The sequence below is a fragment of the Lepisma saccharinum genome, chromosome 13, assembly GCF_977018435.1.
Source record: "Lepisma saccharinum chromosome 13, izLepSacc3.1, whole genome shotgun sequence".
Classification (NCBI taxonomy): Eukaryota; Metazoa; Arthropoda; class Insecta; order Zygentoma; family Lepismatidae; genus Lepisma; species Lepisma saccharinum.
The window spans coordinates 17345492-17373158 of record NC_139241.1 but is presented as its reverse complement, the minus strand read 5'-3'; the positions used below and the strand labels follow the sequence as shown (position 1 = coordinate 17373158).

General features: G+C 36.1%; 1 long non-coding RNA gene across 1 annotated transcript in view; it reads left to right on the top strand.

The window, feature by feature from the left end:
* The window catches only part of LOC145996884 (uncharacterized), a 128573-nt gene that overhangs the window by 82435 nt on the left and 18471 nt on the right, over positions 1–27667 (top strand). Inside the window, exons 2-3 of the long non-coding RNA XR_014442824.1 lie at positions 5736–5819; positions 24588–24671. This is a non-coding gene — a long non-coding RNA (uncharacterized LOC145996884). The remainder of the gene's footprint in view (positions 1–5735; positions 5820–24587; positions 24672–27667) is intronic.

The following is a 27667-nucleotide window of genomic DNA, read 5'->3' as shown; positions in this document are numbered from 1 at the left end:
GACAAGTGGCAGACGACAATCGACAGACAACACTGGCATGGACGTCAGCAGGGTTTTTTTTCCAGGGAAGGGCAAGGAAGGTATTTTTTTTCCAGGGGGAGCAAATAAGCAGCATTTTACCCAATGTTCCTTCAAAAAAACATTGCTTACATTTGAATTTATCATGTTCGTGCATTAATTAACTCATATTATTGTGGCTGAAATGGAATTATATGTGTGAAATATATAATTTTTGGTTGACTTTCATTTTCCAAAGGGGGCACGGGTCCCCCTTGCCCCCCCTTACGGACTCCCATGAACACTGGCGACTTCGATCTAAAGCAAGAAATGCACCGCTCATGCGCGAAAAACCTAATGCACCGAGCCGAAAGCGACATGTGCAGCTTGCCCTGTCGCATCAATGCGAAAGGTCGAATTGATTACTGAGGGTTCAATTCCAAGCGATACGTATCTCTTGTCGCTTGTTACCTATTGCGTTTCGCTTGGTAGCGTTCCAGTAAAGAGCTTCGTTTCACACAGTTGCGGCATGATAGGCCACACAAGCCTGCTTTGATTTCTGAAATCTTCAAACAACACATAAAAGTATGCAAAGTAAAAATTAAGAGTCAGCGATTAGGGTAAATGTGATTATTTTCTCAATTCCACAGTGGGGCAAAAACTCCTTAAGTACGCCACTGACTGCGCCGCAGTTAATCCCTTCCTAACTCCGCCGCGAGAGGAACTCTTCTTTTTTTTCCCCCTCCCCTTCCGAATGCTCTGCGCCAAGCAGATACGTGCAAGCTACGCGCTCTCAATTGATGCTGTAAAGCGCATTTCACAACTATTGCCCAATTCGGTATGGCACGTAGCTGCTTACACACAGGAGGAAATCATGTGACCTACAAGAATTGTGATTGGTTGGACGGGTTTTGCAATATTGATTGGTACCCACAACGGATGCAATTGTATTAAAATTACAACACGTAAATTAGACAGGTGAAATTGGTACCAGGTTCCAACAAGAATAGTAAACATTTTTTCGTCAGGAAAACTGCATAAATGATAATTTTCAAAAACCACGGTGGTATTTGTAATCACATGCATTGTCTCGACATTTTAAAATGACCTTGATTATGCTAATTTATCAAATTATAGTGGTTCCAACAACATATGTACACTCACTCGGGCCTTATAAGACCACGTTTACACGTATGTGTGTGTGTGTGTGTGTGTGTGTGTGTGTGTGTGTGTGTGTGTGTGTGGGTGTGTTAATATGTTTGCTCTAGTTTTAAGTGTAGCCAAAAACAATATCAAAAGGGGCTTATTTTTAACAAGCTTATGGACAACAATCTCACAGATGCAGCTTTTGTAAGTGTAGCCAAATCAATCTGAGGGGGGTCATACTTTCCCGGGAAATTCCCGAGGGCACTTTTACAAAAATCTTGGATTAGACGGAGTACCACACTTGAGCAAAAAGCTCATATGGGCATGTTGAGCAAGTTTTAAGTGTAGCCAAATCTGCCTGAGGGGGGTTCATACTTTATCGAGCCAGTAGTAGCATCAATTACACTACTAAAATTAAATCTAAGTATTTATGAAATACGTAATATTCGCATAATACTCACTTTCCAGGGGGGTGGCTCTAATCCTTTCTCACTCATTGGCAGAACCGTAGTTCGTATCGGATGAAAGCTTTTAAGGATCATAATGATTATATATCGTGCTGTTTGATAATTGACTGGCAATAGTAAAGCAACCGCTCTTTTAAAATATAAGATTAGATTTTCTAAACAAACCATAACGTAATAATCATAAGATTTCCTGTGTGTAATGGAGAAAGAGATAAATTTGAATAGGTGTTCTCGGATTATAAGCCAGGTTAATTCGATATGACGCTAGTGCCCGACCCTGTGGCCGAGTGGTTAGCACATCGCGCTGCGACGCCAAGGGTCCCGGGTTCGAATCCCGGTCGGGCTTGGTTGTTTGTGAATGTCCATTCATCAATTTCATCATTTCATCACTCATCCCCATCTTCGCAAATTAGCCAAGAGGCACAAAACGCGAAGTAAACTAAACTAAATCAAATCAAAAAAATCAAATCAAAGATATGACGCTAGCATCAAATTAACCGTGATGATAAACGAGAGGCCTCCCCGATGGCGCAGTGGTAGCGTCGTCACCTTGTAATCGAGAGGTCCCGGGTTTGATACAAGATGGAGGCACACAGTGGTTCGGATCCCACTTTAAACTGTAGGTCCAGTCCCAATTAGCTTTACTGTGAATAAAGTGGGCTTAAAACACCAAATCAATCCAATCAATCCTATGTTCAATTGATTGATTTGCTTTATTTTACTTCGCTTCTTGAGCCACTTTTGGCTAATTTGCAAATATAGGGATTAGTGATGATATGATGAAATTGATGAATGGACACTCACAAATCCATGCCCAGGCCACAATTCGAACGCGGGACCCCTGGCGTCGTAGCGCGATGTGATAATCACTCTGTCACTGGGACCGGCCTCTATGTTTGAGCTTGGATAATATTTAAGAGCTTATTGTGTTCGTTCATTTTTCTGGTCACTCAAACATTCGTCTTTATCGTTGAAATTAAACAAGAGGGATATAATATGGTCGTAAATATAGCAAAGTTACCACATGCCTGACACGTGCCGAAAGAAATGACCTTCTTTGCTCGTTTCCTTTTTATATTTGTTTTAGAGCTAACGATAACCACAATAACAAAAGAGAGAGAAAAAAACGAAAAAATGAACAACCAATTTTCATTAATGAAATCTCCTGAAGCATCGATAGGACTAACATTACTCTATGATCTTTTTTATTCCTACCAAATCGCTTAACTTCATTTGATGCTAATGCCTGAACTTCAAGAGTAGACCAATCTACCATATCTCTTAGTTTATATAATTTGTTCTTTCTATTTAATGTAATCGACAATAGGAAATAAATCGCCAGCTCAGAACCTGATTTTTTGAGAGCTCAAAATGGACAACAAATGTTTCTTCTGAGCCCGAATGACCACAGAAAGAAAGCTGTGCTAATTCCTAGATGACTCATGGTTAACATTGCTCTCCTGTGTGGTGTTCACGACTAACAGCTGTTCCTTATCTTGCATAAAGTTTCGGCATTGAGGCTGCAGTGTTTCCAATGCAATATCGTTATATATATATATATATATATATATATATATATATATATATATATATATATATATATAAAGGCGAGGTCTCAGTGAGGCCTTACATAAGATTTACACTGTACACTTATAGCTTGGGGTAACATCCCAGAGAAACAACGTGAACACATACAATATGCAAAGGGGACACACCCCTGTTAAATAAGGAGAACACTTTAAACATTAAAATTTTAACATTTCGATGGTTGACTGGTCTGGCAGGGTTTTGAGAATAAGAAAAATGAGGATAAAGGAACGTTTGTTCACCTCTGGTTTCTTGTAGCTTGATGTTATCGTTGAATGAGTAGACTAGGCACGGTCCTGACATAAAACTTCTTTCGATATCGCAACTCCACGGTAGCTCTTTTCGTAACAATTGCAAATCAGATATCTCGGAGGTAACGACTGTTTATGCGATAAACTTAGTACAACTGGCTGAGAAATGGTATCTGGAACTATTTGTGTGGAATTCGAATTTCCGATCATTAGAACCATTGATGAGACCGCGTCTGTTGCCAACGGTGCTTTTAACATAAAGCTGCATTTACTGTATTTGTTTTATACAATTTTCGGAAGAATTTTCGTCAGCGGATTTTTCAGATCAACTCAAATTCGGGTGTGTGATTTGCTTGTAAGAAGCTCTTTTCCAGCGCTTCAACGGGACTCTTTATGAAGTGATTAGACTATCGAGTTATGTCACCAGGGGTCCCGGGCTCGAGTCAAGCCTTTGCATGGTACAATACTATTACTCATGAAGTGTAATCTGAGTTGTTAGCACATCATGCTGCGACGACAAGGAGTCCCTGGTTCGAATCCTGCTCGGGCATGGTTCTTTGTGAATGTTCATTCATGAATCTCATCCTTTCCTCACTCATTCCCATCTTCGCAAATTAGCCAAGAGGCACAAAACGCGAAGTAAAATAAAAAAATCAAAATAAAAAATGAAGTGTCAAAAATGTGTTTTAAACAAGTCTCAAAAAACAGTTTTAGAAAACTTTGTTTTAAATGTTTTAAACAATTGTGAAAAAACAAAGCCATGTGTTTTAAGCGTTTACATTTTGATTGATTTGGTGTTTTGTCCACTTTATGCACAGTAAGGCTAATTGGGACTGTACCTACAGTTTAAAATGGGAACCGAACCACTATGTGCCTCCACCGGGTGTCAAACCCGGGACCCCTTGATTACAAGGTGACAACGATACCACTGCAACATCGGCGAGGCCTCAAACGTTTAAGAAAAGTTGTTTAAAACACTTTTGTTTTAAACATGCCAAGACTGGTCTTGAGTAAAATATGCGCCAATCCCACATGTGACTTGACATTTTCATGTCTAATGCACAATTTTAAACAATGAGGAAATGCAAATACCAAAATATCATTTTGTTCATGTTTTGCATAATTCTAGGTATTGAATGATATATAATAAATTTTTGTTACAAAACACACACAAATAGAGAAAGAGGTCCATAATAAGTTTATACCTTTGTTACATCAAGGACAAGGTACTTGATAGCATCCTAAATTATACTTTATATAATGCATGAACATTTTAAGAAAGAACCTCTGCCTATTTTAGAAAATTGAGGCGCAAGCTACCAACTTTCGCCTCCAACAAAAAGCATTACAAGAACAGATAAGAGCTCAACAGGTTTGTTAATTTTTTGTTCAAAACTTATTTTGTGCACCGATTTTTAAATATAACCAGGGTAGGTGACATGGTAATGGATATTCAAGAAAAGTTTCAAGTTCAAATATGTGAGTGTGTGTGTGTGTGTGTACATATATACATATGTATGTATATATAATGATAAGATACTATTAATCATGAAGTGTCAAACGGTACCGGGTTTAATAACTGGTGGAGGCACAAGTTGTTGGGATCCAACTTTAAACTGTAGGTCCAGTCCCGATTAGCCTTACTGTGCATAAAGTGGACTTAAAACAAAAAATCAATCAATCAATCAGTCAAGGATGTGTCAAAAAGTTTTTAAACAAGTCTGAAAAACAGGTTTAGAACACTTCGTTTTAAAAGTTTTAAAAAATTGTGTTTTAAACATTTACCTCTTGATTGATTGATTGATTTGGTGTTTTAAGTCTACTTTATGCACAGTAAGGTTAATCGGGACTGGCCCTACAGTTTAAAGAGGGATCCGAACCTCTGTGTGGCTCCACCGGGTATCGAACCCTTGATTACAAGGCGATGACGCTACCAAAACGTTTAAAACAAGTTGTATAATAAAACACTTTTGTTTTAAACATGCCAAACCTGGTCTTGAGTAAAATATGCATTAACCCCCATGTGACTTCACATTTTCATGTCTAATGCACAATTTTTAACAATGAGGAAAAGCCAATACCTAAATTTAATTTTGTGCCCATGTTTTGCATAATTATATTGAATGATATAATATAAATTTTTGTTATCAAACACACAACGAGAGACAGAGGTCCATAATATTTTTTGTTACTTTTGTTACATCGAGGGCAAGATACTTGATAGCACCCTAAATTATACTTTATTTAATGCACGAACATTTTAAGAAAGAGTCTCTGTTTATTTTAGGAAACAGAGGCCAATCTGTTGGCGGAAGCTACCAAGTTTCGCCTCCAACAAGAAGCATTACAAGAACAGATGAGAGCTCAACAGGTTTGTTATTTTTTGTTCAAAACTTATTCTGTGCACCGATTTTTTAATTTAACCAGGGTAGGTGATATGGTAATGGATATTCAAGAAAAGTTTCAACTTCAAATGTGTGTGTGGGGGGTGTGTGTTTGTGTGTGTGTGGTGTGTGTGTGTGGGTGTGTGTGTGTGTGTGTGTGTGTGTGTGTGTGTGTACATATACTGGTTGATTTTTTAACCTGAATCATTTGAATATCTTGAAAAAAATCATCCTACAAAAAAATGTTCCAAATAAAAAGTTGATAGTTTGGAGGGGGAAGTTTAGTGGTGCAACAAAAGAACACCCACTCCCCGTCTTGTAGGTGAGGCGGGGGGCAACTTTAAAATTTCAAATAGAAACCCCTATTTTTTATAACAGATTCGGATTTTACGAAAAAAAAAACATAAGTTTTGTCTGAAACATTTTTTTCGATTCGTGATAGATGGCGCTATAATCGACAAATTTTCATTTCTTGAATGTTTACACTTTAAAACCAATTCATTTAAATTCAAAAAGGAAAACATTCTCGTGCATGAACTTTGTACTAATTCTTGACAAATCTTTTGAGATTTCATTAAGCTGGTAATTCGCCTATTTACAACATTTAAATTTAGATTCGATATTTGTTTAATTTTTTTTATTGTTGTGTCAAAGATGCTTAACAAAGGTACAACAGAAAGAAAAATTTTAAAAAAATAAAACAATGTCAAGAAACAGTTCCTTTTTAGACTTTTCCTGTTAAATCATTGTTTGTTTATCATTGTTTGTTTTTCATTGTTTTTTAGATCACAAGAATGCTCCGAGCAATTAATTTGACTAAGCTGTTGATACTTTTTAATATCAATGGATGTATTAACTGTAGAAGAGAAAATTGAAATGCTTGTCGTGTATAGAATCTGCCAGGAATCTCCGTCAAGCTTTCGTTGTTTATGCTCAGCATTTTCCACACAGGGTGCGTTCTTTCGCTTCGTTTCAACGTACAGTCAATCAATTTACTACTGAAGGAAGTGTTAAACCTAAACAAAGGACCCCTCGAAGAACAGTTACTGGAGAAGAAAATGAAATTAATGTGTTAGCTGCTGTGGCCCATGATCCTCATGTCAGCTCGCGAGAAGTAGCTCGAAATTCCAGATTGTCCTAGAGCAGTGTTTTGAAGATTTTACAGTGTCATAAATATCATCCATATCATGTGTCATTGCATCAAGAACTTCATGGCGATGATTTTCAAAATCGAGTGACGTTTTGTCAGTGGGCAAGTGAACAAATACAAATAAACCCAAATTTCTTTCGTCTGGTATTGTTCTTTGATGAGTCATCTTTTACAAACCACGCAACGGTAAATCGGCATAATATGCATTACTGGAGTGTCGAAAATCTGCACTGGCTGCGCCATGTTGAGCATCAGCGTCCATGGACTGTAAACGTGTGGTGTGGATTTATTGATGACAAACTCATCGGTCCCTACTTCATTGATGGAAATTTGAATGGTCAACAGTACCGCGACATTCTTCAAAATGAACTGCCAATATTACTTGAAGATCTTAACCTGGAACTGAGACAGAACATGTGGTTTCAGCAGGATGGATGTCCAGCGCACTATTCGAGAGCAGCACGTGAAGTACTCGACCGTGACTTCAATGGCCGATGGATCGGTAGAGCTGGTCCTGTAAATTGGCCTGCCAGATCACCAGATCTTACTTCACGGGATTTCTTTTTGTGGGGCTACCTAAAAGATAAGTGTATCGAGAATTGCCAACTACTCGTGAAAATATGATAGAGCGAATCCAAGACGCTTGTACCATAATTGAACCAGAGGTACTTTTGAGTTGCGTACATTCATTCGAAGCGCGGATCAATAAATGTATTGACGTTGAAGGTCACCATTTTGAACACTTAATGTAATTGGGAAGTGAATGTAGTTTACTAGCCATCGAGATATCTAGAGCTAGAAATTGTCGAGTAATTTTGTATTTTCAAAATAAATGTATTTGTTTTACAACAATTTCAAGTCCTGGAACAAAAATGTTTTATTTTCTTTAATTTAAATGAATTGCGAAATGAAATACGTTGGTTTTAAGTGTAAACATCCAAGAAATGAAAATTTGTCGATTATAGCGCCATCTATCACGAATCGAAAAAAAAGTTTCAGACAAAACTTACGTATTTTTTCCGTAAAATCGGAATCTAATAAAAAATAGGGGTTTCTATTTGAAATTTCAAAGTTGCCCCCCGCCCCACCTACAAGAGGGGGGGTGTTCTTTTGTTGCACCACTAAACTTCCCCCTCCAAACTATCAACTTTTTATTTGGAACATTTTTTGTAGGATGATTTTTTTTCAAGGTATTCAAATGATTCAGGTTAAAAAGATCACCCAGTATACATATGTATGTGTATATAATGTAAAGAAATTACAGATAGTTAAAATGTTTAAAGGTTTTATTAAATTTCATTTAATTTCTGTTTATAATTTTATGATAAATCGTAAATAAGGTTTTGTACTTATTTATATTAGTCTTGCATTTGTGTTTTATCTATATTTTGTATATTTTGATGTAAGGCCCATACCCAGCCATAGATCAGAATATGTGGATAAAAGAGAACATCAGAAATCGTATGGGTTAATTGAATCAAGTTATTTTCTTTTCTGGCAAGTTTGTCTAATCGCGACGATGAGGATGAACGATGATATGATGGAATTTATGAAGAAGCATACTCACAATGAACAGCTATGGCCAGGGTGAAACCCGAAACCCTTGGCATCATAGCGGTCTGTAGTACTAATCACTCCGCATGGTTGTCAATGAAATGCTGTTAAAGTATTAGATCTGACCACCAATGCTATGTTAATACTGCAGATAGAGCTAAATGTACAAATGTAGATTTGCAACATTATGATCCAAATTATGGAAAGAAGAAAAAAGTTACAGAATCACCCCTCATCCTAGCAATCAGCCACACAGGCGCACGCAAACAAATATGTCACAAGACATACAGTTTGGTACTTATTACGTATTTACATTTAATTATCCGAAGTATTCAAAGAGTTCTGTGTTCTGCCAATTAACAGTATTTTCAAATTTCCTCAAGTTTTCTTATATTAATGAAATAATATTATAAATTAACTGTTGCATATTAAGAATTCGTATAACAAAGAACATGTCATAATATAAGTTAACAAAAAAGGCAAATTGTGGCATCATGACTTACAACAGCATTTCGGGGCTGAACTCCTACCAGATCTGGACCCATAAGAGGTCCTCAAAGCTCGGTCTCACAGTAACTCAATTTGCAGTAATCAAAATTCAATAACACAAATCATGCTAACTATAAGTTTATTCAAATCAACAAGTGGCTTAGTTACATATTTTGGGTAAAATTACTTAAAATACTATTTGACATGAATACACCTTCCGTGGAAGAGCTTGCATGAGAGAGAGAGAGAGAGAGAGAGAGAGAAGTTCCTTTCTGGAAAATGGTAAATTCAACTAAATTAACCTTTTTTATTTGGAATGATCAACTAATCAATTAGCAACTTATCAACAGTTATGCGTGCACAAGAAAATAAAGGTCAAACCAAAAATATCGATACTTAACTGAAAACTAGACTGAGGACACTCTCTCTCCCATGACTACCGATAGACACGAGTAGTTAGTTACCTTTCTGCACGTGCATGTTAACTAGTCTACCAATTAGCACCCTTCAATGACGTGACTATTGACGTAAACTCACTGTTGCCATGTTTAATCCTTACAATCGCACACTTATTTGTTTGGTCCTTAGAAATCTCGTTGTTGGTGTTCCACAGGAATTTCCTATTGATCAGAAGATGAAGTTTGTCTAGACATTCTCTGGGTTATATCCTGCAAAATATATAAGAAGAAACCAACAAACATCTGACTTCTTTCACAACACAACCTAAGACTATCCTGTCTCTTTTTTTTTGTGAAACCTTGATAGTCATTTTATCACATTAAATATATGGTTTTGCCCAAACATTACTTAACAAATTGTGAATTTTACTGTTTATTTACAACGTTGTGAATTTAGTATTGTCTTTTGACTGACAATTACACCAGATGACAATTGTTATGACTTTTTTTATATTAATGCATTCATATATACTTTGCTTAATCGCTACCGCCAATAGCTTTACATATACAAAATTATTATGTTTACAAACATGACAAGGACATAACAGTATTGACAAACAAAAGACGAATGATTTCCTAAAAAACCAATGTTCTGTCGGCATCGCTTTCTCTTTCATTGAAAGGCAGTACAATGACCTTATGGTATCTGCACTCTGGGCAGATAACCCTTGAGCAAGGTTATATCTGAGTTGAACAGAAGGGTTTTGCTCTCATTCCAGCAAATCGCTAGATGGAGTGACATAAGGAGCAATACGTAAAGGTCCCTCATAAGGAAAACTGAGGCTTTTCGTTGTGTGCTGTTTCAAGGATGAGATAACCTACTTTTGGGCAAGAACAAAATCTCCTACTACAAAGGAAATATCCTTGAATCATTTTTTGCAAAGCTTATTTCGCTTATCCCAATGTTTGTACAAACTGGCTATTGCGTTTTCCCATTCCTCTTTCAATTGTTCTGGAGAAAGGGAATCTTCATTTAAAGTCAATTGCCATTTTATTTCTAAGGGATCATAAAAGTTTCTCCCCATAAGTAGCAAAGCTGGATTGTTATCAATTGTTGAATTGTATGAACAATTAATTGAATATTGAATTTCTTTTAACTCTTAGAAAAAAATGCTGTCAAAGCACCTTTCAAAATTTTGATATACCTCTCAGCCAAGTTACTTTGTGGATTGTACGGAGAACAAGTAATGTGTTTGATGTCTAAATTGAACAAACAAGAGATGAAATATTGTGAAACAAAATATGAAGCGTTTTCAGAAACGACTTCCATACAAATTTCCGTATCTATCAATAAATTATATAAACGTTTCACAATTATTTCAGATGAAAGTTGTCTTAGTGGCTCTAACCGACCAAATTTAGACATAGCATCTACAATTGTAAGTACATATTCATTACTTGTAGATGTTGGTAGGGGACCGACAATGTCTATGTAGTACCTTTGACCTACTTTATTTACTATTTTGGAGGAAAGATTATTGACAGGTCTTACAAAAGGCCTTAACATTTTGGACATCCTGTCCCACATGAAATGGCGTTGAAGATGTCTAAGAGTTTTCTGCCAGTTTCCATGTGCACCACAATATATATTGCTATGGAAATAATCCATTAAATTATTTCTTAAATGCTGCATCACGCATATTCTGTAAGGAATTCCTTTAGCTCTAGTTTTTTTATACACTACGTGCTTCATTAACTTATACTTATTACTCGGTACTTTATTCTTACAGTTAGTTATTATCTCACTCAGTTGTGAGTCTTCGGCTTTTTCTTCAGGTAATACATGTGACTATATAGGGCGAGGCCACATTGACAGCTTTAAGCTTTGTAATTCGTCTTCATCCAATTCTTCAGTATGAAATAATTTACTGTCAACTAGATAAGATATCTGAAGAACATTATGTTGGGCAGTAATATGTTGAATTTCAAACTTAAAAATTAACAATTTTTCTATATAGCGTGCATTTTTAGTAAATTTCTTTGAACATTTTATCATATTCAAATAATATGAAAATTTATCTGTATATAATTCATTCATAAATGATTTTGGATTTTTCATTTTGTTTTAGTCTTTTGGAGTGGAAAGAGACTGGTCTTAAAGTAGCTGTCTGGTCTTCCTGTAACAGGATTGCCCCATAGCCAGGCTGCCATCAGCTTGAACAAAAAATCGCTTAATCATGTCTGGTAATTTTAACATTACATTTTCCTGAAAAAATCTTTTAGGTGATCTAATGCTTTTTGTTGACAAGCCCCCCATACAAATTTTACATTTTTCTTTTCAACTCGTTTAACGGACCAATAATTTATTGGAATAGGGGTGTGTGTGTGTGTGTATATATATATATATATATATATATATATATATATATATATATATAAAATATGTAAGAAATCCTACCAATTTCATCAATCCTCGCAGATTTTTAGAGGGATTTAGTTGCTTAATTGCTTCGACTCGTTCTGGTCCATTATTAAATTTCCATTCTTAATAAGAATTTAATGTTGTTGTTTTTTTAGAAACTGTGACTTACTAGGAGAAATGGTAACCCCAAATTTTCCATTCGGTCTGGCACTATTTTCAAATGTTCAAAGTGAGACTCTTAATCTTTGGAAAATATAATCAAATCATCACAATACCAATAAATAAAGGTTCCTTTTAGATTTCCAAAGATAATTTTCATTTCTCTCAGAGGGCTGCATATCGGTCAGAATCGCTTACTAGGCCCGCCTGGCTGGTCGGGCGGGCGAGTAAAACTATATACCTGAGTTTTGACCTATCAAGCATCGAAAGCCCACAGGTAACTGGAAGGCCTTGCAAGACAAAGCTCGCTTATCTTCAGCGTACACTCATTCTGCTTTTGCACAGTCTCCAGATACATGAGTCACGCAGTTACCGTGGCCAACTTTTAGATTCTAAACTGTTCTAGGAGCACTCAAAATGTTCATCACTTTTATCAATTTGAAATTGCAGACATTTATTCCTTGGTAAAAAACATTTGTAACACTCAAACACACTGGCGGCGATTGGGTTCCAAAACTAGGTTGCCAAGGTGCAAAAGTGGGGGGGGGCAAGGACAGTTTAATTTCAACTGCACTCTCTCTCGGCCCCGCCCCTAATTGCCACCACTGCTGTCACCTGTAAAAGAGTACGAACCAAGTTTCGCAAAAAGTGCAATCATAAATATTTTGGAACTTCATGTTACTGGTGGTTGTTCTACATTATACTTTTTTGGGGGGGTGCTCCCCTATGGCACAGTGGTTGTGTCGTCGCCTTGTAATCAAAGGGTACCAGGTTCGATACCCAGTGGAGGCACATGGTGATTCTGATCCCACTTTAAACTATAGGTCCAGTCCCAATTAGCCTTATTGTGCATAAATTGACCAAATCAATGAATCAATCAATCAAACAGATTTTCGCTGTGGTGTAATTTTGCCAATCCAATATCAGAATTAGTTGCTCAAGATCCTCCCCCCTGAACACTAAGGCACGATGGTCCATAAAATGGAACATGAAATCAGAATTTGCATTACAAAAGGCTTTTGAATATTGTCATCTCTTTCAACAAATTGTCGTTCGCTCCTGTTGTTGTAACACCAGTAAGCCTTGTTTCCATGATATGAAAAACTCAATATGCTGACCAACGCAGAAATTTATTTTATTTTAAAACATAAACTAAACGTAACGTTTCAACCTTCTAGCAAGGTTTTCTTCAGACTCTCTATACCCAGTACAAAAAAAATGTTGTTGCTAGTTATCTAGTTCTACAGACCGCATTGATAGTAATACGATACAAAATATAATTATTGTTAGCTTGTATCTTCATACGGGTACAAATAGCAGGCAATGCTACTTACACATTTCAACAAACGAACGACTTAAAAATGAAACCGATTTCAAGGCCAGAAAAGTGACATAAAATGAACAAGACACACAAACCTATTTGAAGACCTTCAGAACAAATTTGGAAAATGTGTGGTAGTTGGTTTGACATAATAATGAAACTAATTTGAGAAGTTACAAAAATGTTAGGTACAGTGGCGTAGCAACATATCGCGAGGCCCTGGGCGAGATTAGAATGCAAGGCTCCATCCGTTCTTTAAGTTTGAAATATCAATGTGAATCGATATACAGTAATCAAGGAAACGTCAGCAAATGATTATATTTATATAATAGCCTATAATAATAATTAATTTCTGATGAAAATGATATTTAATAGTTCGCGACAGAGAAATTTACATGTAGCAGAGTTACATTAACACGCTGCTGGAATTTTCATTAACCAAAGCAATAGTAATAGTACGTTTTTTAAGATGTTCTTTAGACAGTAAGACAACTGAAATATCCTTAAAAAGAACCTTTAAATATAACCTATATATTATTTAATGAGTCGTTATTTGTTTCCTCATTTCAAAATTTGTAGGATGTAAATGTCACAAACCATGGCTTAAGTAGAAAATATCGAAGGACGCACATAAAATGTATGTGCTTGATAGAGGGGGGAAGGGTCTGCGCTAAACCACAATCCTCTCTAGGGGTCCAAAGTATCTACCTTCAAGGTCTTCGACACAATCTGTTTCAACATCAACAAATCTTAAAACGATAGTCATTTGCACCATAAGTGTGAAATCTTTGGTGTAATCAATTGATACAGCTAATTTGACTTTTTTAATTAGAAATTTTGACTTTGTTGCACATTAATTGTACCAGTTTACTTTGAATTTTAGGGCTTAGATGATAATAATAATTGTGAATCTCATTTTGTTGTTACATCTTAATGTTCTTGTAATATTAAATATTTGATGCAGTGGCGTAACAAAATCGTAAAGTACACATCCACAAGAAACAAATTTGGGTCCCTCAAGTACAGTCAGATTCTTCCAGGAAATTTATGTAATTACTTAGATTGACTAGTTGTGGCTACACTTACATACATACAAATCAATGCTCTACCTCTGAATTTTCACATATTACAACATATCTTCCTTTGACATTTATGTATTCAAAAGACGAAAATACAAATACTTACTTATCTCCTTCCCCGCCCTTCTTAACAGCTGGGTGGATAAAAATAATGTTTTTTAAATTTTTTTTATATTTTTTATTTAAATCGATCTTTTCTTTGGCACCGTACACATGGACATATTTTTTTTAAATAGAAAGGCTTTTTCTGATAAACTGCCCTGTAGAATATTTGAACAGTTTGATTAAAGCAAATAACTAATTACATGTAAATATACATTTCTCTGTTTCTGGAACTGAACATAATGAACCTAATATGAAAATGTTTGTTAAGTGTGTTAATGAAACTATTATAATTTCAGTAACTTTTCTTACAGTAAAAATATAAATTCTGGATGTACTTTATAATTTTAACTTAAAATAATATTTACAGTCTTTGTAGCCGAATTTTAGAGGTTTTAATGATAGTTAGCCAAATATCAGCTGCCATATTTATTTACAGTTTAATGAAAATGACACTATTTATGGCTTAACATGATTAGTATTTTGTATATTATTCTATTTAAAAAATGTGCTATATTTGCTTATAAAAATTATTCAATTTTAAATCAAGGGAAATTTAAGTTGTTTTTTTTCTTTTTCAGATGACATATTACATTTATTTTCGTATGAGCTTCACCCCATCAGGACATATATTTTGTTTCCTTTATTTCCTTTCTTAGAGCATAATAAACACCATTAAATGAATACGAGATTAATATACTTTCACAAAAAGTGATTCTGATATCTACAAATTTCTTGTGTACATTATTCTGTAATTTTATTTAAAGTGATTTCAATAAGTGATCTTTTTAAAATAGAATTCCCCAATTTAAATTTTGATTTAAATCAAACCACCTTGCTTAACAGAAAGCTGGCTTCTGGGCAGCGAATGACACTTTTACATTGGATCTTGCCCTTTCTCGTTCAAGAGTGAGATTACTGAGTCCGGTAAATTTTGGCCGAATCATGCCATTCGACACTACCATCCAGAAGTTTTTCCTAAGTTTCAATTTTGAGAAAAATAGTTCTTTTTTCGTGGTTGTTACTTGAAGAGTAGGAAACAAACAGAAGGCGGTACAGGATACAGAGAACACTGGAAACTAGTGTAGAGCTATCAAGGAGAAGAAACTTTGCCAAAGCACTTGATTTAAGATTTAAGCACATTCCTGAAACGTAAAACTTTATCAGGATATTCTGATACAGGTTACAGAGGGCAATAGCTGCATCTGAAGTTTTAGGAACGAAGGAAGAACTGCTAATATTATCCATACCCTTCTTCAGTTTAAAACACCGGAAGCATTTAAATGCCCCATACTTTGCTCCGTGGCAGTTTGAGGTGCTTTATCATTAACACATTAAAATCGCCACGAGACAGAAGGAAAGCCAAGGCAAAGCTCTTTCTATTCAAGAAATTAATAATTGGATAAAATTGTCCAAGCAATTCTTGCGTTAATGTTTCACATGAGAAATGAGAATTGTTTTGACTTTTTGGGGCCCCTTAGGCTTAGAGCTCCCGCCCGCCTCTGATTTGACGTATTCATTCAAATTATAACGTTCAACTAGAATATAAAACCAGATAAAAAAATGTTTTAATTTTATTGCCCACAAAAATTAGCCTTTTTTTATCATTCTCACTTCCATTTATTACGTTTTTTGTATCAACTTCATGGGACGCAAGGCCCCTACATGCTCGAGGCCCAGGGTGGTTGCCCACTTCACCCACCCCTTGCTACGCCAATGGTTATACAACCTCAAAGCACCTGCGCCTAGCAGAAATTCAAATATTTCCATGTGTAGTGAAATATAATGGCCGTTGGCAACACTGACAGCAGTGTTCGCGTCTACTTGCAAGAACTACATCGAGTCTCACGGGTCTTCTTAAGACCCGGGTAATAGAAAAACCTGGCAGCCATCGATGCCTGTGCACAACTGTGACGTGAAGGTCGCTTGCATGATGTCGAACACCTGGGCTTGACGTGAGTGTTGCATATTATTGTAGGCGCGCCTCCTCGCAGACGGGTTTTTTCCGGGTCTTGTTCAGTTCTCTAATTGCTCTAGCTAGAGCCGCTGGAGCAGTCGTCAATCCGAAGGGAAAGGTACGAAACTGAAATTGATTATCTTAGGTAACGAATGTTGCTACTTTACGGCTCTCTTCATCTAACAAGATTTGATGGAAAGCCTTTTTGCAATCCAAAACAGAATAAACATTTCCTTGACTTAAAACTGATAGACTTTCTTCTAGTACTAGGACGAAACCCATCACACAGTATATATTCATTTGTCTTAGAATAATTAACAACTAAGCATTTAGATTTGCCTTTCTGATCGACCAAGAGACAAGCCTAACTACTATTGATTTTGTTCTAGCAAATCTTTAATTATAGCATTTACTTCTTTCCTTCTGTCAGGGGACGAAGCATAGGGAGCTGTGCGAACAGGTGTTTTGTCTTTCATTTTTATAGTGTATACAAAATCCTTAATTAACCATATCTTATAAGTTATTACATCACTGTAAGTTCGTTTTAACTCACCGATTCTTTGAGTGTACACATCCTCTGGACGATCGATTGAAGTTGCTAAAGCATTCATGGTTGAAGACTGAGAAGTCTTCTTTTTCCAGCTTCTTGGGTTCCATCTCTGAAATGAAGTTTGGGGACGTGTTGGTCTTCCTGCAGTTGACTCCATCGAAGTTGATGTTTCCGGAACGGAAATTTTCACATCTCCTTGTGAAGAATTTTTCCTGCGAAACATGAGTGGCATTAATTAAACTGTCACAGTTCCACACTATAGGCAAAATGTCTGACACGTTCTCGAAACGAACTATTCCTTGATTCATATCGAAAATTGCTTTAGTTCTTATCTGAAATTTTACGCCAAGAATAGCATCTAAGGGTAAATTGTCCACTACATAAAAGTTCACTGGCCAAGTTAACTTTACTAGGCGAACAATCACAGTAACTTGCTTATTAACTTGTAACATAGAGCTGTTACCGGTCATCAATTGATAGAAGTTTTGAGGAACATTCTTTATTGCTCTGTTATCGCAAAGTTGTACTTTTAGTTAAGTTCTCAGTCAATCCCATGTCTAAACATATATCGACTGATAAATGTTCTAAATATCCATTTAAAAACACTGCTTTCATACTGCTCGTACTTGCGGTTTTTTAAGAAGACAACATCACCTGAGAAGTTGAGGGCACCTGTTGACGATCCTTCACTCGAAATTTAGAAGAAGACTGGTTCTTCTAAGTAAAGGAACCAAAAGAAGCATTTTTTCTTTCTTAGTTCACACTAATTCCATTTTCCTCTTCCTACACCATAAAAATCTTGAGTGAGGCGGCTATGTTGACGAAAAAGGATTAGCTTCCTTTTCAACATTTTTAGTGTGGTAATCGGTTCTTGAAACATTAGCTGTCTTGAAATGTGTGGTAAAAGTCTGTCCACTAACATGCTCACGAATGTTTCTTCTAATGTTGTCACTGGTAAAATTATTACGGCACGTACCCTACTGTCAAGGAATTCCACTGGATCCTCATTTTTATCTTGCATTCTTAATATCTATTTGGTGATCAATGTTTAGCGACTCAAAGAATTTACAAATTTCTTCACGAAATTATCACAGACTTGCTCCTAAGAAAACCTTTATAGATAATTTACTCATACTATCAGGCAATTTACTCATTACAGCCAACATGATATCTCTTAATGCACAGCCTTTTTTCTATTATTAATTGTACATTATACAAAAATTGAAAGATACTTTCCGCTGTGTCATTTTTTACAACTGGGACTAATTGTACTAATTGCAACAATGTTTGTTGTGCTAAATTTGTAGACAGTTTATTTAGGGCACCCCCTGTAAAAACTGTAGGACCCAATTCCTCATCACTAGAACTGGAGCTATTGAAAAACATTAAATTGCAAGCAGGCCGTCTATCTAGGAAGCCTCGAACAAGTCTGCTGTACCTGACCTTCCCTTTGCTGGGTTGCCAAGTTTAACGGAGAAGTTTGCATTTCTCTCATTAGTGTTATATGTTCATGTCTAGTTGACGAAATAGGAGGAATATACACAGTTGATTCTGAATCAATTGGCAATAGTGGATCTGGTAGTCCAGTTATGTCGATAGGATCAAGAGGGTTTCGTGCAACAGCCATTTTTGATGATGAACTAATCAATTAGCAACTTATCAACAGTTATGCATGCACAAAAAAATAAAGATCAAACCAATAGTATCGATATTTAACTGAAAACTAGACTGAGGATTGAAGACAAAAGACGACTCTCTCTCTCCCATGGCTGCCGATAGAAGAGAGCAGTTATCTTTCTGCACGTGCTCCTTAACTCGTCTACCAATCAGCGCCCTTCAATGACGACACTATTGACGTACACTCACTGTTGCCACATTTATTCCTTACAATCGCACACTTCCTCCACAAATAGAAAAGTTAGAAGATGTGAATGAGGGGTTATAGACTGCAGTTCGAAAACATTCGGGACAGGGAGGTAGGATTAAGTTTGTATAATTTAAACATGTGCTTCTAAAGAGTTATTCCAATCTTTATCATTAAACCTGTAAGTAATATATACTTCTCCATTTGCTGTTGTACGTGCTATATTTTTGTCTGGGACTGAACTAGAATGCTGACGTCATCTGAATATGATAATTCTTTAATGATTTTATTTTCAACTGCTATACCCGATATTGTGTTTTTGAAAGACAGTTAAAGGAACATAGTGGTTTGGATCCCACTTTAAACTGTAGGTCCAGTCTCAATTAGCCTCACTGTGCACAAAGTTGATTTTAGAAACCAAATCAATCAATCGAAAGGCAGTAACAGTGGCATGAGCGAGAAAAAAAAGACAGTGTAGAAGTAGGATCTCCTTTTCGAACCCCTGGTAGCACTGTAAAGAGTATCATTAAGAGAATCCATTTTATTTTCTGCATGTTTGTGTACAGACCTCTTAATGCATTTAGAAAATTACCTCCTAGTTCAAACTTGCCAAAAACATTGATCATGTATTCATGGTTGATAGAGTCGAAAGCTAATTTGAAGTTCACATCTAGAATTACAATACTTATACTTACATTTGTAGTATTTGAATCTGTACTAGCAATTACTTCACAGAGTGTTTGCAGTACTCTTATTTGCACCATAAAAAAAATTGCATCTAACCAACTAATTCTGCATCATAGGGAGTCAGGAATTGCAACATACACCGAGAAAATATCATAATCAGCACACAGAAGTGTTATGGGATGGTAATGAGTTAGTATATTTTTATTAAATTTATCTGCATTCGAATCATCAGTTCCTTGATTGAAATAAGATTACGATAATGGTCATGAAATGCTTTTATAGTTTCTGAAATTTGTATTCCCGACCATCGTTCATTTCAACAATTCGAATTTCTTGCCTCCTTGCATCTTGTTTCTCTTGTATAACATGAGTAAGAGATACAGTTTCATGGATATCTAAATCGGGGAGTCTGCTCCCAGGACGTTCCTGAGAATGCATATATAAGTGTGGCTTGAACATGTTTTACATCAGTTAGAACGTGTTTACCATTCGTGTCTTCATTAGTAAACTCATGCAATACACTGTAGTAAAAGTTATATTTTAGATTCCATTGTCTGGATTGTTCTTGACAAAATTTATACATTTTGTTTAATTGCGGGTTTTGAGAACATTTCCCACCAACTCATAATGCATCTCTTTTTCTCTAGTTCCGTTTCCCATTTTTTTCATTGTTCGTGAAAGCATGTTTAAAAAGTAGATCGCCAGCTCCCGTGGCATAGTGGTTAGCACATCATGCTTCGATGCCAGCAGTCTCGGGTTCAAAGCTTGGCCTGGGCATTGGTCTTTGCGAGTGTCCATTCATCAATTTCATCATATCATCACTCTTCCCCATCTACACAAATTAGCAAAAAGTAGCTCAAAACGAAGTAAAATAAACTAAATCAATCAATCAAATAAAATTTAAATCGAGCGAGTTTGAAGTATCAAGTTTACAATATCCGTAGCCTTTCGAAACCTGAGGTATATCCAAATTCATCCCCATGATAACAGCATGTGGGAGTGAGTGGTATGGGGGATGTTCCTGTGTAAAAGAATCGGTCTGACAATTCGATTATCGAAGGCGAGGATGGAACTTCAGGTTTTGCCTAGTTCCCATTGTAAACAAGTAAAACACTAATTGCCTTCGAGGTTATTTTGTTAAAAAAGATCGTATACAAATTGGATCACATAAATATTTTAAATCATATAGAGAAACAAAAGTACCTCGAAAAAATTGGAAAGATCCCAGATCTTTTCGATGTAGATATAAGGGACAATACTAATATTTTCCTAGGCAATGTTGATCTACCAATAGTTTCGTTTTTGAAAAGACTTCTCCAAGTTGAAAAGAAGCTTACATTAATTATAAACATTGAAATACTTCGATTGCAACAGTAAAAGAAATAATAATACATGCCAATGTTATAATTGCTATTATACACTATAAAGTAATCTGATTAAATAAATTGAAATCGAAAATTATTCTTGTTGTTGTTGCCATGCTATTCAGTGCACAAATCGAGTGAATATCAAGCACAACTGTTTTCTATTAAGTATTATACATTTTATAGTTACTATGCTGAAATGCAAAGTGATTGTATTTTGTTATTAATTTTTGTAAATGTAGTTCAAAAAAGTACTTTGTAAGTTAGAAAAAAAATACTCATAAAAATTATGTTGTGTGACCTCATCTAAAGTTATATTTTTTTCAATTCTGAAAATTGTAGAACATTTTATTCTTTGGATTAAATGGTAGAATATAAAAATATAACCTTGTTCCTGTATGTTTCACTAATTTCTTTGTTGTACAGTAATGCATTTCTTCAATTGATTAACCTCTTTGAATACGCCAATTTCCAGCGAGGGTGGTCGAAGAACCGTTCGACAACCCCTTCTGATGTCCATGGAGAAAGTGCATAACTACAACCAAAAGGCAAATGTGTTATAATATGATTATAAAAAGTTCAAAATTTTAAATTTAGTCAACACATGTCAGTTAGACAATTATATTTTTTGAATCACGTAAAAATGTTAATTTTATTTGATAAAGTGCCGACAGCAGATCCTACTCCCTCATGTTCGTATCCAATGTGTCCAATCTTTTCCCCTTAGTGCCTAAATCCACTGATTTTTCCGTAACGGGTCTGTCTGAAAACGATGCATAGATATCTGAGAACAATTATTTGTTCCCTATCTCATGTTGAAACCTAAAGCCACACAAAGATTGTCACCTTTTCCGAAGACTCTGCCTTTATACCTTTGAATTCCATGTTATTTTTTCAAATTTGGAAGTGCAGTTCTCAGCCACGCCAAGCAAGCACAGAAATGTAAACATCCGTTTAATAGTCCCATAGATCTCACATTTTGACTTAATTAGAGAGTGCCAGAGTAATCCCCTACATAACATCTCTACACCAATTTGGGTTCTCTATCTATGGCCATTCTTTCTACTTTCGTACTTACCTATTTCATATTTGCTCTGATTAACCTAATGCTGTAAATTGAGCTGGGCATTCGAAATTAAACTCACATCAAATTGTTCTTGCAACATGCTTTTGTATATTCCTGAAAATAACGTTTTCTTATAAGGAACTGAAGCTTAAGCTTCTCGAACTCTTTGAGGTTCTTAAGTAAATCCGGGACTGAAGCTTATAAGTTTCGCGGATATATTCCGGTTGGAGGCCCAGGGTCAGGTTTTGGTAAGTTTCGTGATGGGCATGTTAGGGTCGAGACGATACAACATAAGTTGCTTGTCATGGATATAATCCGTGACAGATTCGCCATCCTTGTCTAGGTGGCCTCTAATCTTGTCGGCGAGCAGCAGCTTTCCACCGAGCCGGTGAACTCCCCGGTCAGTTGTGTCTTGAGCTGGGCGTAAGTCCTTGCTCTATTATCTTGTGCCGCATTCCACGGTTCGGACCAATGCAGGACTGAACCCGTTAAAAGCGCCTGGACCATTTGCAACTTTTTAGCGGTGTCCCATTCATTAAGCGTCGCGATGCTCTCTACACGGTCGAAAACGCATGACATCTTCTCCGGCCGTTCCATTGAACTGGAGGCCCTCGAGCGTGAAGGGGTTCATTAAACCAGGAAAGGCCATTTTCGGAGCAGGCTTTGCGGTGCGAATCAAGGTACTGGCGGGGAGTACTCGAGTGCGACTACGTGTCAAAATCGGGCTCCGAATGGGTGTAGCACTAAGTACCGTTTCGTAAAAACTAAGGCCTACCACATTCTCTACTAGAATAGCGATACAATCTAGCATATCATCAAGTTCATCCGCATAAGGGAGAGTACGAAACATGCGATTAAGAGGGTCATCCACTTCGTTGAAGGACACGAAACATACTTAAGACATGTGAAAGCCAATCATAAACAAGGGGAGTTCTCTCTCTCTCTCTCTCTCTCTCTCTCTCTCTCTCTCTCTCTCTCTCTCTCTCTCTCTCTCTCTCTCTTTCTCTCTCAAATCACGCAAAAATGTAAAATAAAATTGAAAGTTAACAGGTAGAGGTAGCAAAAAATCAGAAGTTTAAGGTAGCTCCTAAATGGAGAGAAAAAGACTGAGCAAACTCCACCACGTCTAAAAACCGTTACTGTTCTTCTTTGGGATTAAATTTCAGTCTATGTGAGAACCTGGGGTTGGCAGCGAGAGGTATACTTATAGCTTGGGGTAACACCCCAAAAAAACAACGCTAACACGTACAATATGCAAAGGGGGCTCACCACTGTGAAATAAGGAGAACACTTTAAACATTATATTTTAACACTTCGATGGTTTTACTGGTCTGACAGGGTTTTGAAAATAATAAGGAGGATGAAGGAATGTTCGTTTACCTCTGGTTTCTTGTAGCTTGATGTTCTTGTTGAATTAGTAGACTAGACACGGTCCTTTTTTCAATAGCGCAACTCTGCAGTAGCTCTTTACATAACAATTGCAAATCAGATATCTCGGAGGTAACAACTTTTTACGAGATAAATTTCAAAGTTGGCTAAGAGATGCTCTCTCGAAATATTTATGTGGAATTCCAATTCCCGATCGTTAAAACCGTTGACGAGACCGCGTCTGTCGCCAACGATGCTTTTAGAATAAAGCTGCATTTACAGGATTTATTTTATACGATTTCCGGAAGAATTCACATCAGCGGATATTTGAGATCCACTGAACGTCGCGGGTGTGATTTGCTTGTAAGAAGCTCTTTTCCATAGCTTCAGCGGGATCCCTTTATGAAGATATTAGACAATCGAGTTATGACATCCGGGGTCCCGGGTTCGTGTCATGCCTTCAGCATGATAAGGTACTATTAATCATGAAGCGTCAAACGTTACCGGGTTCGATAACCGGTGGAGGCACAAGTTGTTCGGATCCAACTTTAAACTGTAGGTCCAGTCCTGATAAGCCTTACTGTGCATAAAGTGGGCTTAAAACAACAAATCAATCAATCAATCAATCAAGGATGTGTCAAAAAGTTTTCAAACAAGTCTGAAAAAACAGGTTTAGAACACTTCGTTTTAAACGTTTTGAAAAATTGTGTTCTAAACATTTACCTTTTGATTGATTGATTGATTTGGTGTTTTAAGTCCACTTTATGCACAGTAAGGTTAATCGGGACTGGCCCTACAGTTCAAATTGGAATCCGAACCATTGTGTGCCTCCACCGGGTATCGAACCCTTGATTACAAGGCGATGACGCTACCAAAACGTTTAAAACAAGTTGTATAATAAAACACTTCTGTTTTAAACATGCCAAACCTGGTCTTGAGTAAAATATGCGTTAACCCCCATGTGACTTCACATTTTCATGTCTAATGCACAATTTTTAACAATGAGGAAAAGCCAATACCTAAATTTAATTTTGTGCCCATGTTTTGCATAATTATATTGAATGATATAATATAAATTTTTGTTATCAAACACACAACGAGAGACAGAGGTCCATAATATTTTTTGTTACTTTTGTTACATCGAGGGCAAGATACTTGATAGCACCCTAAATTATACTTTATTTAATGCACGAACATTTTAAGAAAGAGTCTCTGTTTATTTTAGGAAACAAAGGCCAATCTGTTGGCGGAAGCTACCAAGTTTCGCCTCCAACAAGAAGCATTACAAGAACAGATGAGAGCTCTACAGGTTTGTTAATTTTTTGTTCAAAACTTATTCTGTGCACCGATTTTTAAATTTAACCAGGGTAGGTGACATGATAATGAATATTCAAGAAAAAGTTTCAAGTTCAAATATATATGTATATGTGTGTGTGTGGTGTGTGTGTGTGTGTGTGTGTGTACACATATGTATGTATGTATGTATATATAATGTAAAGAAATTACAGATAGTTAAAATGTTTAAAGGTTTAATTAAATAACTTTTAATTCTTGGTTTCTGCTAATAATTGTAAACAAGATTTTGTATTTATATATATTAGTCTTGCATTCGTATTTTACCTATATTTTGTATGTGTTGCTATAAGGCCCGCACCCAGCATTTTAAGGGGGGAGGGGAAAGATCAGAATATGTGAAACAAAGAGAAGATCAGAAATCCTGTGGGTTAATTGGATCAAGTTAATTTACCTTTCTTTTCTGCCAAGTTTGTCTAATTGCGACGATGAGGATGAACGATGGTATGATGGAATTTATGAAGAAGCATACTCACAATAAACAGGTATGACCAGGGTGGAATGGAACCCTTGCCCCTGTAGCGGTTTGTGCTAATCACACCACCACGGTTGCCAATTAAATGCTGTTGAAGTATTAGATCTGACTACCAATGCTATGTTAATATTGCAGATAAAGCTAAACGTATAAATGTAGATTTGCAACATTATGATCCAAATTTACAAAAAAAGAATAAATTGCGGATTCACCCCTCTTCCCAGCAATCAGCCACACAGGCGTTCACAGACAAATATGTCACAAGACGTACAATTTGTTACTTATTATTTACATTTAATTATCCGAAGTATTGAATGAGTTCTGTGTTCCGCAAATGAACAGTGTTTTCAAATTTCCTTTAGTTTTCTTATATTTATGAAATAATGCATTATAAATAAAATGTTGCATATTAAGAATTCTTATAACAAAGAACATGTCTAAATGTAAGTTAACAAAAAAGGGGGCATTATGGCATCACGACTGCAGTTCGAAAACATTCGTGACAGGGAGGTCGGCTTGATTTTGTATAATTTAAATATGTGCATTCAAAGAGTTATTCCAACGTTTGTCATTAAACCTGTAAGTAACTTATACTTTTCCATTTGCTGGTGTATTACATTTGTGTAAGTCGGGGACTGAACTAGAAGGCTGACGTCATCTGAATATGATAGTTCTTTAATGATTTTATTTTCAATTGCTATACCCGATATTGTGTTTTCGAAAGACTGTAACAGTGATATGAGGGAGAAACAAAAAGGCCGCATAGAAAGAGGATCTCCTTGTTGAAGCACTGATAGCACTATCAAGGGGTCGTTAGGAATCCATAGATTTTGATTTTACTTTCTGAATGTTTGTATACAGACCTCTAAATGCATTTAAAAAATACCTCCTACTTCACGCTTGCCAAAAACATTGATCATATATTGATGGTTAATAAAGTCGAAAGCAAATTTGAAGTCCACAATTAAAATTGCATTAATTATGTTTGTAGTATTTGAATTTGTACTAACAAATACTTCACAGAGTGCTTGCAACATACCATAGATATTTTGGTTTGCACCACAAAAATATTGCATTTTACCAACTAAATCTGTAGCATAGGGTGTCAGGCATTGCAACATACACCGAGAAAATATTTTATAATCAGCACACAGAAGTGTTATAAGATGGTAATGAGTTAGGATATTTTTATAAAATTTATCTGCATTCGATAAATGCCTAGGTGTCCGATTTACAGGTAGACGGTAGTTTGTACTGGATGTTCTTTTGAAGTAATTGCGGTGCGCCTGGCGTTACGACGTTTCTTGGGGGTAACGCGAGTCTACCTTGTGACAAGCGCACTCCAGATGTAATTCATTGAAATGTAAATCATCCAGGTACAAACATTAGATATTTCCAACATCACAAAATTAGAGTTTTGACCCGATAATTAGATAAACGAACATTCAGATACGGCTTGTATATATTTAAATTTACGTTAATTAAACTTTAGAAAATTGTCAAAATTTCTGTTTTTCATTTCACAGAAATGCAAGCTCGATTTCGGTCTCTCTGAGTTTTTGGTATTTTGAATTGTTTTGAGTCCACTTTATGTAGATAGGCTAATTGGGAATGAACCTATAGTTTAAAGTGGGATCCGAACCACTGTGCAATGTGTCTCCACCGTGCATTGAACCTTGACACACACAGGATATGTACTACCTAGAAATTTTAAAATTGAATTTTATCAGCATGCAGACATTAGTTCAAAATTGTATTAGTGTGACACAATAAGAACTAATTAGAAAAATTGGTGTGGGTTCTCAAATTGTACATAATAGGGATAGGACAGATTAATCGCTACTCTATCAGTATCGGAAATTTACCTATCCAATATACGAGACATATATTGTATGTACTTTCCAGTCATGTAAGTGTTTTCGCTATTATTCTGAAGTGTAATATAGATTTTGCAAATTTAAATTGTCTCAATATTTCTGCCGCACCCTGTATTTTGTATTTGTGTGTCTGTTAATTTGTTGTTCTGTTAATCATGAAGTAGTTGGTTAGTGTACCGGATTTTTAGTAAAATCACTGGTCTGTCAAAAGTTAGACCTGTATAACAGGCAAAAAGAAATTTGTTCACCTGAAGAGCAGAAAAGATAATATGCTCTCTCGAAACATAGTGGTAAAATAAGTATAGTTTAAAGCACTTGACAATGGATAATGTCCAATTAACATTGTATGCTAATGAAGAACCATTGTCATTTACATTCAGAGAATTACTCAACAATTTTCTGAATAAAATAATATTGCCTTACCTTGTCTCAAGATTGTCGATCACTGCATAACATGATGAAATGCCAGTCAACTTTCAATTTTTTAAAAATATATGTGACACAGTTTCTAGTGTCTTATAGTTGTGATGTGTTTGTGTGTGTATTGTGTAGTAGTTGTGCTGTCTAATGTGTTTGTGTTCGTCTTGTGTAGTAATTGTG